The sequence below is a fragment of the Lygodium microphyllum genome, chromosome 24, assembly GCF_053477565.2.
Source record: "Lygodium microphyllum isolate KBCC chromosome 24, Lygodium_microphyllum_v1.1.10, whole genome shotgun sequence".
NCBI classification, from domain to species: domain Eukaryota; kingdom Viridiplantae; phylum Streptophyta; class Polypodiopsida; order Schizaeales; family Lygodiaceae; genus Lygodium; species Lygodium microphyllum.
In genome coordinates, this window is record NC_141158.1 from 67100464 (window position 1) to 67114631 (window position 14168).

The following is a 14168-nucleotide window of genomic DNA, read 5'->3' on the forward strand; positions in this document are numbered from 1 at the left end:
TTGTAGATCGCATGGATAAGTGTGAACTTGCCCAATTAGCGTCTGTATATCCAATAAGGTCAAGAGAAGTTGAAGAAGATAAAGAAGAATCCTCTCGACGACGATAAATAAGACCAAATTCCTTAGTGCCCTTGAGGTACTTAAGAATACGTTTTGCAGCACTCCAATGAATAGTGGAAGGGGAAGAAAGATACTGTCCCAAAAAGTTAGTTGCAAATAAAATATCTGGTCTTGTGTTTAAACCAATAAATTAAAGACAACCAACAAGATTAGCAAAAGGTTGATGAATGGCTGATTCTTCATTGTGTGTTGTAGATGTACCCTTGGTAGAGCTTGAAAGAATGGGAGTGTTAGCAGAGTGCGCATTTGTCAACCCAAACTTCTTAACAATATCATTAATAAACTTTGTCTGGCGAAGAAGAAGAATGCCTTGTTGTCGGTGTCGTTGAACTTGAATACCCAAACAAGAATGTATCTCACCAAGATCCACCATTTCAAATGCAGTCGATAAAAGCTTATTCATAGCATCCAAGAAAGCAATATTATTTGACACAAGAATAGTATCATCAACATATAGAGCAAGAATAATAAAATATTTGTCCTCCCTTTTGATGTAAAGATTTGGGTCAGCAAAACATGCAACAAAACCTTTAGATGTGAGGAACTGATCAATCTTAATATACCAAGCACGAGAGGCTTGCTTCAACCCATATAATGCACGATGAAGCTGACATACAAGATGCTCCTTTCCTGCAATCATAAAACCTTCAGGTTGCTCCATATAGATTTCTTCTTCAAGATCTCCATTGAGAAAAGCCGTTTTAACATCCATTTGGTGAATTTCTAGATCAAATAGTGTTGCAAAAGCCAAAATCATACGAACAGTTGTGGAGCGCACAACAGGAGAAAATGTTTCTTGATAATCTACTCCTGTAATCTGTGAGTAACCTTTTGCAACAAGTCGTGCTTTGAACTTATCAAACGATCCATCACCTTTGGTCTTGGTTTTATAAACCCATTTACATTTGATAGGAACACGATTTGGGGGGAGTTCAATAAGAATCCATGTACCTTTGGAGATTAAAGAATCGTACTCAGCTTGCATAGCTTCTTGCCATTGATCCCTTTGAGACGAATTGATAGCTTCCATATACGATATTGGATCCTCTTGGACAGACATAGCATCATCAAAGACATCATATTCAATAGAATAGAATCCATGCTCTATCTCAATAGGAAGATCAACATAAATCTCCAAATTTTCATCAATCTTCTTTGGAGGTGAAGGAGGTTTATGATCATCAGAATTAGTAGAATCACAAAGCAAGTAAGGAAATGCACTAAGAAAAGATTGTGTATCATCTGAAACATCTGACGACCATGTGCCACCCATAGTCTTCTCATCAAATATAGCATCACGACTAATGATAACCTTTTGAGAAGAAGGATCATAAAATTTGTAACCTTTGGAATGATCTGAATAACCAAGAAAAATAACCTTCAAACCTGGAGGATCCAACTTATGTCGAGTGTCCTTGGACACATGAATATAAGCAATGCAGCCAAATGTGCGAAAGTGAGAGACTGAAGGTGTCTTCCCTGTCCAAATTGTTATAGGAATTTTACCAGCAGGTGCAGTAGTTGGAAGATGATTTTGAATAAAAACAGCTGTTAGAAGTGCTTCAGTCCAAAACTTTCGAGACAAACCAGAGTGTATAAGCATGCAACGTATAGCATTAAGAATCGTGCGATTTTTGCGCTCATCAACACCATTTTGCTGAGGAGAATAAGGAACTGTAAACTCATGATGAATACCTTGATCCTTACAGAAGTCATCAAATAGATTGGATACATATTCACCGCCGTTGTCACTGTGAAGCGTCTTTATAGAGAATCCAGTTTGAAGCTCCACACTTATCTTGTATTGTTTAAATATAGATAAATCCTCAGACTTATGTCGAAGAAGATAGACATGTGTGTACCGTGAGAAATCATCAATGAAAGTTATAAAATATCGATATTGAGACTTTGAGGCAGGAAAAGGACCGCAAGGACCGCAAATATCGGTATGAACCAAATCCAAGAGAGCACAGGAATGTGATAAAGTAGAAGTGTGGAAAGGCGAACGATGGTGTTTTCCAAGTGCACAGTACTCACATATTCCCATACGTGGATGAGATTTAAGATCCATACCTTGCACAAGACCATGACAATGAAGATCAAGAATTTTGGAAAAATCGGAGTGTGCAAATCGTTGATGCCATAATTTGCAATCTGCATCTCCAGGGGCAGTAACAACATTTGCAACTGTATCATTCAATGATAGCTCAAATGGATTACCATGTCGAGGATCCACTGCTGTAGTATGCCCGTCTTTCTCTATACGACATTGATTATGATGAAAGCCAACAAACAAACCAAGATCAACCAGACGAGCAACAGAAAGAAGATTTCTTTGCAAATTTGGAACATGAAGAACTCCTCTTAATATTCTAGTGGATGAAACAATCCCCAGATATAAATCACCCACTCCTTTGACTTGACAAGTCGTATCATCCGCAAGGTAAACAAACTTCTTGACAGGAAGAGAATGATAATTGTGAAGCCACTGCGATTGGTATGTCATGTTTCTAGTGGCACCTCAATCAACGATGAATAGAGAACCATCATGAACATGAAGTACCTTTTCTGGAGAGATATCATAATGGACGAAATTGAGCTCCTGATGAGTATGATCATCATCAGTTGTAGTTTGTTGAACAATATAAGCTCGAGAACGTTCTTCATTATATCTGCGTTTATAACAACGACGAGATGGATGATCTGTATGTGCACAATAATCACAAGGAGGAAAACTTTTGGACGAGCGAGGTTTCTTTGTAGTAACTCCATGCTCCTCATTATATTGACGTGCCCAACAATCAGAAGCCACATGACCTTTCTTATCACAATAAGAACAATGTTTGTTAGGATAAGCAAGACGAGAAGATTTACTACCTGGATTAGGGCGTCCACCCTGCTGAAAATGTGAAGCAGGACGCTTGCGAGCAACAAAAGCAGCATCAAAATCCCTTTGTTCCCGAGTGACCAAAACAGCATCAGATTTTTCCAAATGATGCTCATGACGTTGAGAATATTCAATAAGAGATATACATGCTTTGTCAAAGTGGATATCATCCTTGTTAGACAAAATAGTGATGATATTGTCATATAAAGGATCTTTGATCGTATGAAGAAGTTGAGTAACAATCTGATTTTTAACTACAGGAGCGCCGACAGCACCAAGCTGATTGATAATGTCTTTAAAAGCCTCGATATGAGAGTGCATACAGGTACCAACCTTATATTGGAGATTCTTCAAACAAGTTTGGAGATATAAAATTTCGATGACCGATTTCTTCTCAAACGTTGAGATAAGATACTCCCAAATAGCATGAGAGGTTTCCAGATGAAAGACATCCAACATAAGTGAGTCAGGAAGTGCAGACAATATATAACGACGAGCCGCTTTGTCACGACGAATCCAATTAGTATGATCAATTTTCCATTTTTCAAATAATGGACCATTAGTAATCACAGAATTGTTATTCATCACATCAATAGGTTGAAATGGGCAAGACAGGTCGCCCAAAACAATATCAAATAATTCATCACCTTCAAGAATTAGCATCATCTTTGCTTTCCACCCAGGAAAGCCTTGTCCTTAGAAGAAGGGAACCGAACGTTGGCCAGACGGATATCCGTTAACAATTACGCAATTGGACATGCCTGTATGTCGAGAGAAAACAAATAAGATGAGATCGCAGAATCTGCAAACCATGATCAAGACGAGCATAGTTGAGACGCATGACAATCAAAATAGGGATATGCACGTAAGAACGACGAAAAGTATTGAGTGACTAAAAAGAAAGCCCGAAATAGAGAGGCGTAACGTGCAAGACGAGATGACGCATATAAGAAAAGTGCTATTTCGGTCGAGCAAAGAACGTGAACGATAATAAAACATCGCTAAAAATAGCAAGATGTTTGCTTGTTGTAATCAACATCATTAACGAAGACGAGCGATTAATAAATTGTAATTGGGGATTAACAAACTGTAATTAGAAATACAGTTTTAAATAAAGAATCGCAGATTCGAGCAGAATTGCTGTCTTGAATCCTGAACTGTTATAACTTTTGATCCAGAACTCCGATTGACAAGCGGTTTTGACAGGATTCGAGAGCACGACGAGAACTCCGATTGACAAGCGGTTTTTAAAGACAAAATTAACTAATACTTCTAAATTGAACAAGTTCATGTATCAAATCATCACTTGTGCAAAGAATTCAATCAATTATAAACAATGAAACAACTTATCTTCCTTGTTGTTGCTACGCATCCATAGCTCTGATACCATGTTGAGAGAGAGAGAGAGTACGAGGGAGATACACAAGATATGCTCCCAAAGAATGATTCATATTGATGTAGAGTTAGTATATATAGGTGAGACCCAAGTCAAGTGAGAGATGATATATATAGTTGTAACATCCCCTTCTCCATCCATGGTGCCTGCTCATCCCTGAGTTTTTCCCCGCTATCGTCCTGCTGCGCATCCGAGGTGTGGAATCCACCTCAAGGATTGGTTGGGAAGAAACGGATGGTCTTCAATAGCAAAGTTTGGATATGACATTCCAAGAAGTGAAACAATAGCCAAAGATCCTGAACACCAGAGAAGAAGGTGGTCTTGAAAGCAGCTCCACATTCCGAGAATGGGAGAGGTTAGAAAGAGAAACGTGTTTCCAAGAACAAGAATTGCTAAGAGAAGAGCGAGAAAGACTTAAGGAGAGTTTAAAACATGTGGATTCTTATGTGGCCAAGGCTATAGAGAAGAATTTGGAGCTTTCTGCAAATGCATTGGCTCAGATACGGCAAGACAGATTGGAGCTAAAAAATGTGTTGCATGAAGCTTCTATGGAGTTGGGTGCATTGAGGGAATTGGACAAACTACGGGAAAAGAATGCAATGCTGGAGCATTCTCGAGTCCAAATGTGTTGAGAATTAGAAATTCTCAAGTTGGACATGGATAGAATGTCAAAACAGTTAGAAGCTCTATCACAAGGTAATAGGTTTATCACTGTAGTAGCATCCACAGAAGCTGAAGTTTGTGAGGAGGAGCTTGATTTCAAAGCTTCCTCACACAAGGTGTATCTTCTTGGTGGCCATAATGGTGAAATGTAGCTGGATAATGTGGATGTTTACTGTCCAACTACACACGAGCTAAATAGTGTCTCGCCAATGTTGAATCCTCAGTCATATGCTACAACAAGTGTTCTAATGGGACAGGTGTATATCTTTGGTGGTGGAAATGGAAGAATCTGGAATGATATAGTGGAAATTTATGATAGGATGAGGGATGAGTGGTTCTATGGTCCTCCAATGAGTCTGAAGCGTGGCAGTTTGGTTGGAGTTACAGTTGGAGACAGAAAATATGTAGTTGGTGGTGGCAATGGTCAGATCAGTTTTTCTGATGTTGAATGCTATGATGCTCATCTTGGGATGTGGATAAGTTCCACGTCGATGCTAAATTTATTGTTGATCATTCCAAGGAGGAGGCTGCTTTTCTTTATGAAAAAGCTACATGTTGGAGAAAAAAGAATGAGCGATGAAGGGGAGGAGGAAGGGAAGAAGAGGTGTGTGAATGAAGCTCTCATGCAGGAAAGACCTCTCTCTTCCAATAGATCATTGTGAGAGAGAGACAGAGGAAGGGACTATTGGCAAAGGGATTACCAAAGAGAGGATTTGAGGTTCCTTCATCCCTTTGTCTGTGCTTATTTGAGTCCTAGACATTGCCCCATGCCCCTATTCAATTGTGCCTTGAGGGACACCTCTCTCGCCTTATCTTAACATACGAGAGGATACACATATAAACACCATATTGGGGAAAATGGGAATTTTCCATAAGTTTGGGACACGTGGTCAAATCTTTGGATTTGTCATAACTTGAACACTATAACTCCAAATCGAGCGCTCTATAGCTCAATAGATTCAATTTCTCAAGCACTTTCCAATGATAGGTCACATCATATGGTTTTAAGAAACTTATAGGCATGTTATCCGGGTGCCACCTTTTTAGTATTTAAAAAATGGGAATTGGGAGATTCCCAAACTCACTAATATTGTGTTTACAGACGATAAGGACTACAAATTCTTGGCTTTTTGTTTTTATTGCTTTACAGAGAAGTAGTGTCATTGAAATAGGGCACATTTACTCTCTCATAGAATAGGCATTTTACTTCATTTCGGAGGAGCTTTGCGTAGATTTTTTATGGTCATTCGAGCATCCTTATGAACATTTGGGCACTGCTATGCTCTTGGGCTTCAGTCACAATTGAGCTTTGGAATTCCTATCTTCCATATAGGATGTCACTTAGATCTTCTTTTGTGCCTGCAATAAGGCATTTGGGCACACCAGAAAAACTCGACTTGGAGAGGAAAAGCAACAAAGATAGGGAGTTGAAGGGGAGTTTCTGGGGGAAGAGAAAAAACAACAGCTTGCTGAGTGATCGGGGACAGACATCAGAAGAGCCACATTGGGAGAGAGAGAGGAAGGTAGCAGAGGTGCTTGTTCCTGGGATAGAAGGATTGCATCTACAAAGAAGGGGACACCCAGTAGAAGAGACGTTTACTTCATTGCACCAAATGGAGAGGAATTAAAGTCAAAGCATGCACTGGAGCAATATCTAAAAAAACATCCTGGTGGTCCAGCAGCATCTGAGTTTGATTGGGGTTTAGGTGAGACTCCAACGAGAAGGTCTTCAAGGCTTAGCTTGAAGACAAGGCCTTCTCCTGATACTCCAAAAACAGGGTCAGGTGGAAAGTGGCCTAGACGGAAGGCCAAAGAGAAAGAGGATACAAAAGATGAAGAGATGGTCGAACCTGAACCGGCACCTACATCCCATCGACCGAAGTGAAGAAGGACGAGGCGAAGGAAGGTGTTGATAAGACCGAAGAGGTAAAGACTGTTGAAGATGTTTCTCCACCCACTATAGATGGGAAAGAGGAACAGGATTAGAGAGAGGCATTTAAAGCGGACACAAGCAATTTCAAGCTAAATTTAGAGGTGGGAGCTTACAGGACAGAGGACCTACAACCTTATGTTTTGAATGATGTGAAGAAGGCTGAAAAGCTTATGTTAGAGAAGGGCGAGAACAAAGAATATCTTTTGATTGAGGGGTTAGCATCTTTCAACAAAGTAACTGGAGAGTTACTTCTTGGAGCTAATAATCTAGTGATCAAAGAAGGAAGAGTGGCCACAGTTCAGTCGCTCTCAGGAATAGGGTCTCTTCGGCTTGCAGCGGCCTTCATCCAATGATACCTACTTGGAGCAAAAGTGCTTATTTCTTCTCCAACTTGGGGAAACCACAAGAATATTTTGAATGATGCTAGTATTCCATGGTCAGAGTATAGATACTTTGATCCAAAGACAGTTGGTCTAGATTTTGATGGGATGATATTCGATATTAAGGCTGCTCCTGCAGGTTCAATCATTCTATTACATGACTGTGCACACAATCCCACAGGAATTGATCCTACTCCAGAGCAATAGGAGATCATTGCTGATGTTATTCAAAAGAAAGGTCACACTGCTTTCTTTGATGTGGCCTATCAGGGCTTTGCTAGTGGCAGTCTTGATGATGATGTCAGTTCCGTAAGACGATTTGCTGCTCGTGGGATGGAATTGTTTATTTCGCAGTCCTATAGTAAGAACCTTGGATTATATGGTGAGGGGATTGGAGCCACAAATGTCATTACATCATCACCCGAAGTTGTCAGTGCAAGCTAATTTGGCTTTCTATTCATCTTGAGTTATTGGTAGAAATAAAAACAGAAACTTGACATCATTTTCTCATCTTGCTTATTCGCTTGATTGATCTTCTATCTTGGAATTTCTCAAAGGACCTCTGTGGTTGTGACTTTGCTTTCAAAAACCCTTCGACATCTTTGGTGAACCCGACATGAAAGCATCGCATTTAAAAAAAATTCATGATGGGAGACACTTCAGCATCAATTTCAGCCCCTTCTACGATTCCTGCTTTGTCCTCTACTTCGACTCCATCATTGACTTCTGCTTCAAGTACTTCTACAGATAATTTAAAGAAGATTTTGCAGAATATGTCTATATATATGCAGCTTCAAAATCAGCAGACACAATTGTATATGCATCAGCAATAGCAATTACATCAACAATAGTTGTCTCAGCAAAGGCAACTATATTCAGAGCAAGAGAATGTAATCAGCGCGACTAAGGCGATTGAAGCAGTTGAAAATGAAAAGAAGCTATTTGATGGCCGTAATGTATCAGCTTATTTGAAGACATATGAGATTAAGATGGGATTTTTTGGAGTACCAACATGACTTATGAGTAAATATTTTCTTCGCCTTGTCACACCCACCTTGAGGGTAAAAGTGACTGATCTTTTCCTTCAAAATTTGCATTGGCAAGATTTGAAGAAGGTCAGAAAAGAGGAGTATTTTCTTGAGGACTTTAGGATGGCTACACGGTGGTCATTCCGAGAGTGGGTCTACATGCCAAACAAAGGTCTAGCTGCTTTAGAATTGATATGAGAATTTGAAGAGAGATATAGTCAGCTTGATGCCATTGAACAAAGAGCATTTGATATTGAGAAAGTTAAGCTTTTATTGCAAGCTGTAGATCCTGCTCTTCAGAAGAATTAGGAGAGCTTCTTGAGGATCGCACGAAGCCTATGGGTCTTAAAATAGATTGGCAAGATGCCCAGGATGCGGTCTTGACTTTGACCAAGAGGCGGATATGGAAGACCCGCCTACAGAATGGATCCATGACACCGCCATCTTTTGCTCCTATGTTTGCTTCTATCCCTATCATTTCTTCTCTTCCTCAGCCAATTACTTGGCCTATGCCAGTGCCTACTGTTTCTAATCCTCATGTTCCTCCTGTTCCAAGACCAATGCTGGCTCCTTCTGCTCCAAAATCATCCACTCCTTTGGTTCCTTCCTCTCTTGATGACATAATCAAAGGCATAACGGATTTGACATTGGAGTCAATTAAAGCAGAATTGGTGGCAAATTTGAAAGAGCAATTTGCTTCGACCACGCCTACTATTTCTTCTAGTGCTCCTAGTGTACCTAGGAGAGATCGAAGATGTATTTGGTGTGATAGTACGGACCATCATCATTGCACGGATTGCGAATATTTTCAAGATGCAAGGAGGAAGAATTTGGTATTTTGGGGACAAGATGGCAAGATTTGGTTGACTGAAACAGGAGCTCCGCTTGCTACCAATTTTGGGAAAGGCGGAATGAAGAAATTAGTAGATGACATGGTTGCGCAAACTTCTTATCTGGCAGCTAGAGGAGATGCTTTTGCATAGGGAGTCCAGATTGAGAAAGGTTCAGAGAGTCAGTCAGCATTATGGAACTATGCTATGGAGACGGCAAACAAGGGGAAAATTTAGCAGACTGTTTTGACTAGTGCAGGTTCTAGCATCAGATCTGAGACAAGTTGGGATTCGTCTGTTGACAGGTACACTATTTATGCCTACTTGGCTAAGTCTCACGGAGCAGATGTATTTGTTGAGGAGAAGCGTAAGAGAGATGAAGAGAATCCAAATGTAGCTAAAAAGACTAGAGGGGTGAGTTTGTTACTCCACCTACTGCAGGGCCATCTTTGAGACCAGGCCTAGAATGACAAATGGAAGATGCTCAAAAGAAAGAAAAGAGTTAGGAGCCTAGACAGAGAAAGCAACCAGGATTTAGATGAATGTCCGATATTGAGACATCTACGGACATGAAGAAAATCTTTAATGACAATATACTTGGCAGTGAGGTGACTTTTACTATTTCTGAGGTTTTGGGCATCTCGAAAAGAGAGTTTCAAGACCAGTTCCAAGAAGTCCTGAAGAGAAAAATATATACATTGCCTACTACTGATACATAGGGAGTTTTGATTGGGGAGATGGGGATGAGGATGAGGTTATGGTTGAGAATGCTTATGTTTTTCCGCAGATAGAGAAGAGAGTTCAGCCTATGCATTATGCTGAAACTGATGAGCCTATCTTGGTACCGCATAGTCATTTTTCACGGAGTCATTGGGCTAGGGCAACTACAGAAACAATGGTAAAAATTGGAGAGAAACAGGTGCCTTATGTTATTTGGTGGATCATGGTTCAGAGATTAATCTCATAGTTCATGGAGTTTATGAAAGTCACAGATGGCCTATGGATGTAGAGCATGGGTGGCGTATGAGAGCCGCCAACAACACTGCAGGTGATTTGTATGCTGCCTGCCCTAGTGTCAGGATTTCTGTTGGAGATGTAGAGGAGGATTTCCATTTCTTTGTGCAGGATTCATGCTCTTACCCCATAATCCTAGGACAACCATTCATTACAGAGATGCGCATGGAGACGAAAGTAATGGATGATGGATCTGCTTATGCACGGATTCGCAGTAAAGATGGTATGAGAGCAGTCCAGTTTATGACTGTGTGTGTAAATCATGCTAGAAACAAGGATACTCTTCTGTCAATAAGGAGCTAGGCAATGAAGAAGATCCATCCATGGATGGTGACACTGAGAGGGCAACGGTTCACGCCGCTCTTCACAAGAAGGGTCGGAATCGCCACTTCTTAGTGATCCAAACTCCATCGGATTATGAGGATAAAAGCTTCAAAACCCTAATCGATTGTGGCAATACACATTCCTTCATCTCACCGATCTGTGCAAAAAGGTTAGGGATAGCCACAATAGACGCACCTACTTTACTTGTGGAATTGGCAAATGGTCGTGAGGTCTCTTGTATTAGGCAAATTGCTAAGGTGAAACTCGTACTAGGTGGGAAGCCGACTTTGGTGAGATTCAGGGTAATGACCCTAGGTGGTGTCCACGAATGTTTGCTTGGAATGGATTGGCTAACACCCAATGATGCCCACATCCACTATGGAAAGGTCCAAGTCTCCTTCCAAAATTCTGAAGGGAAACTAGTTACAACTCAAGGAGAGGCTGGCAAGCCAAAAATACAGCTAACAAAAGCAACACGGATTATAAAAGAAGTTAGAAAGGGCCTACCTATCTATGTGATTAAGCTGAATAAGCTAGAACAAAATCAGGAATATCGGGAAGAACTGTCATGGTTAAAGGAGTACACATACGTATTTCTTAAGGAGCTGACAGAACTTCCTCCTCAAAGGGAAGTCAACCACGAAATCAAGCTGGCACCAGGAGCTGCACCAGTCCCAAAGAGACTGTATAGGATGTCCATCCCGAAAGCTATTGAAGTGAAAGAGCAACTCAAGCAACTATTAGACCACCATCCTAGCAATTCACCATGGGGAGCTCTAGTTCTGTTCCAAAAGAAGAAAGATGGAACGCTTCGGCTATGCATTGACTACAGAGGATTAAATCAATCAACCATCAAAAATAAATACCTCATTCCAAGAATACATGAATTACTTGACCATCTTCAAGGTTCAAAGATATTCTCTAAGATAGATCTCACATCTAGATATTATCAGATAAGGATCAAGGAAGAAGATATCCCGAAGACTACATTCAACACAAGGTATGGACACTTTGAATTCCTAGTGATGTCATTGGGACTGACAAATGCTCCTTCTGCCTTCAGCATGTTAATGCAAGATATCTTTAGGCCCTATCTTGATGAATTTGTACATGTATTCTTTGACGATACCCTAGTCTACTCTAAATAGAAAAAAGATCATGAACCCCAACTTTGCATTGTTCTTGAAACAATGAGAGTACACAAGCTTTATGCCAAGAAGAAGAAGTGTGCATTCTTCAAGCGACAGATTGAATATCTAGGATTCATTGTATCAGCAGAAGGAATTTCAATGGATCCAGCAAAGGTCAAAGACGTTCTGGAATGGCCAACACCAACTTCTATCAAAGAAATACGTGGCTTTCTTAGATTGACAGGATGGTACAGGATCTTCATCAAAGATTATGCTTTGATTGCAGCACCTGTGATTGATCTACTAAAGAAGCAAGTAGAAATTGTATGGTCACCCCCGTAGAACAGACCAACTCTGACAAACTAAAGCAAAGCTTAGTATCAGCACCCATCCTGAAAATTCCTGATCTTAGTAAGGAGTTTGAGGTGGTAACTGATGCTAGCGCACTTGCCTTAGGATGTGTGCTTATGCAAGAAGGTCATCCCGTAGCATATTCTTCAAGGAAATTGAAGAGCCATGAAAAGAACTATGCTACCCACGATCTAGAGCTGCTGGCTGTCATCCATGCTCTCAAACTTTGCAGACATTACCTGCTAGGTAATAAAATTTCCTTAGTGACGGACCACAAGGGTCTTAAATGGATCTTCACCCAGAATGAGCTCAACATGAGGCAATGTTAATGGATTGAAGTATTGGAAGAATATGATTTTGAAATCAAATATAGGCCTGGAAAAGAGAATATAGTTGCCGATGCACTTAGAGCAAGGCATTTTTGAGTTCTGTTATTTTACAAGATCCATCAACAGCAAGATCTTTAGCCACAAAGGTATCAATGCCAAACAACCCAATCCTTGAGCTAGCCAGAGAAGAGGCATGTCATGACCTAGTCTACCAGAAATTGCTAAGGGAGATCCCTATCAAGGATTAAGACCCGAAGCTTAAAACGAAGCATCAAGATTTCTCTGTTTGTAGTGGACTTGTCTACTTTAGGACAAGATTATGTATCCCTGCAAGCCAATCTCTCAAGCAGAAGATACTTTGGGAAGCCCATGACTCCCCTTTCTCAGGACATCCTGGCTATGCCAAGACCCTTAATGCGATCAGAAAGAGCTATTATTGGGATAGGCTCAAAGGTGACGTTCTCAAATATGTCACGGAATGTTTGTCTTGTCAATTCATTAAGGTAGAGCATGTCAAAATGCCAGGGAAATTGCAACCACTTGACATTCCCCAAATGAAATGGGAATTCATTAGCATGGACATTGTTGTTGGCCTACCCCAAGTTCAGGGAGGATACAACTCTATTATGGTTGTAGTAGATATGCTCACCAAGGTTGCACATCTCATCCCGGTCAAGACAAACTATAAAGCCTCAAACGTCGCAAGATTATTCTTCAAGGAAATATTCAAACTGCATGGGTTACCCAGAAGAATTATTAGTAATCGTGACTCTCTCTTTACATCACACTTCTGAAGGGCTATCTTCGAGGCCATTGGGACTCAACTTTGTTTTAGCACAGCTTACCATCCGCAAATTGATGGTCAAACGAAATGAGTCAACAAAGTCATTGAAGATATGCTTAGGGCATAATACTATCGTGAACCCAAAAAGTGGATTCAATATTTACCGCTGGTTGAGTTTTCCTACAATGCTTCTTACCAACAAAGTATTTAGATGACCCCTTTTCAAGCATTGTATGGTCATGATTGTGTACTCCTTTGAGCTTCTCGGATCCAACCATGAGGGTAGAAGCTTCAAGGCAGATGCTGGAAGACATGGATGATCAAATCAAATCAATAAGACAAGACACCCAAGCCGCCAAGGACACACAGAAGGCTTACGTAGACTTGAAAAGACAAGACAGAACCTTCGTTGAAGGTGATATGGTCTTCATTTGCGTACGCCCTAAAAAGAATTCACTATCCTTGGGAGAGTACAAGAATCTAAGTCCAAGGTATTGTGGACCTTATAAGATCAATAAGTGCCTAGGACCTAATGCTTACAGACTACAGCTACCCGCAACCCTAAAGGTTCATAATGTATTCCACATTAGCCTATTGAAAAAGTATCTACCTAATCCAAATCATGTGCTTGATGATTAGCAAGTTGTAATGTCTAGCCAAGGAGTCCTTGAGCTACAGCCTGATAGAGTCCTAGATGTGAGAAGAGGAGTGAGGAGAGAGAAGAAGAGGGAGAGAAGGAGGAGAGGAGGAGAGAAGATAAAAAAGAAGGAGAGAAGAGAAAGAAGGAGGGAGAGAGAGAAGGGAAGAAGAGAGAAAGAAGGAGAAGGAGAGAAGAGAAAAAAAAGGGAGAAGAGAAAGAAGGAGGGAGAGAGAGAAGGGAAGAAGAGGGAGAGAAGGAGAAGGAGAGAAGAGAAAAAAAGGAGAGAAGGGAGGAAGAGGGAGAGAAGGAGTGAGGAGATAGAAGAAGAGGGAGTGAGGAGAGAATGAAGAGGGAGAGAA

At 40.6% G+C, this 14168-nt stretch overlaps 2 pseudogenes; both read left to right on the forward strand.

The window, feature by feature from the left end:
* The first annotated feature begins 5314 nt into the window (after positions 1-5314).
* On the forward strand, positions 5315-7052 carry LOC148015182 (uncharacterized; annotated as a pseudogene).
* Positions 7053-7055: 3 nt separating this feature from the next.
* LOC148015183 (aspartate aminotransferase P2, mitochondrial pseudogene) lies at positions 7056-7823 on the forward strand (annotated as a pseudogene).
* Positions 7824-14168: the final 6345 nt, after the last annotated feature.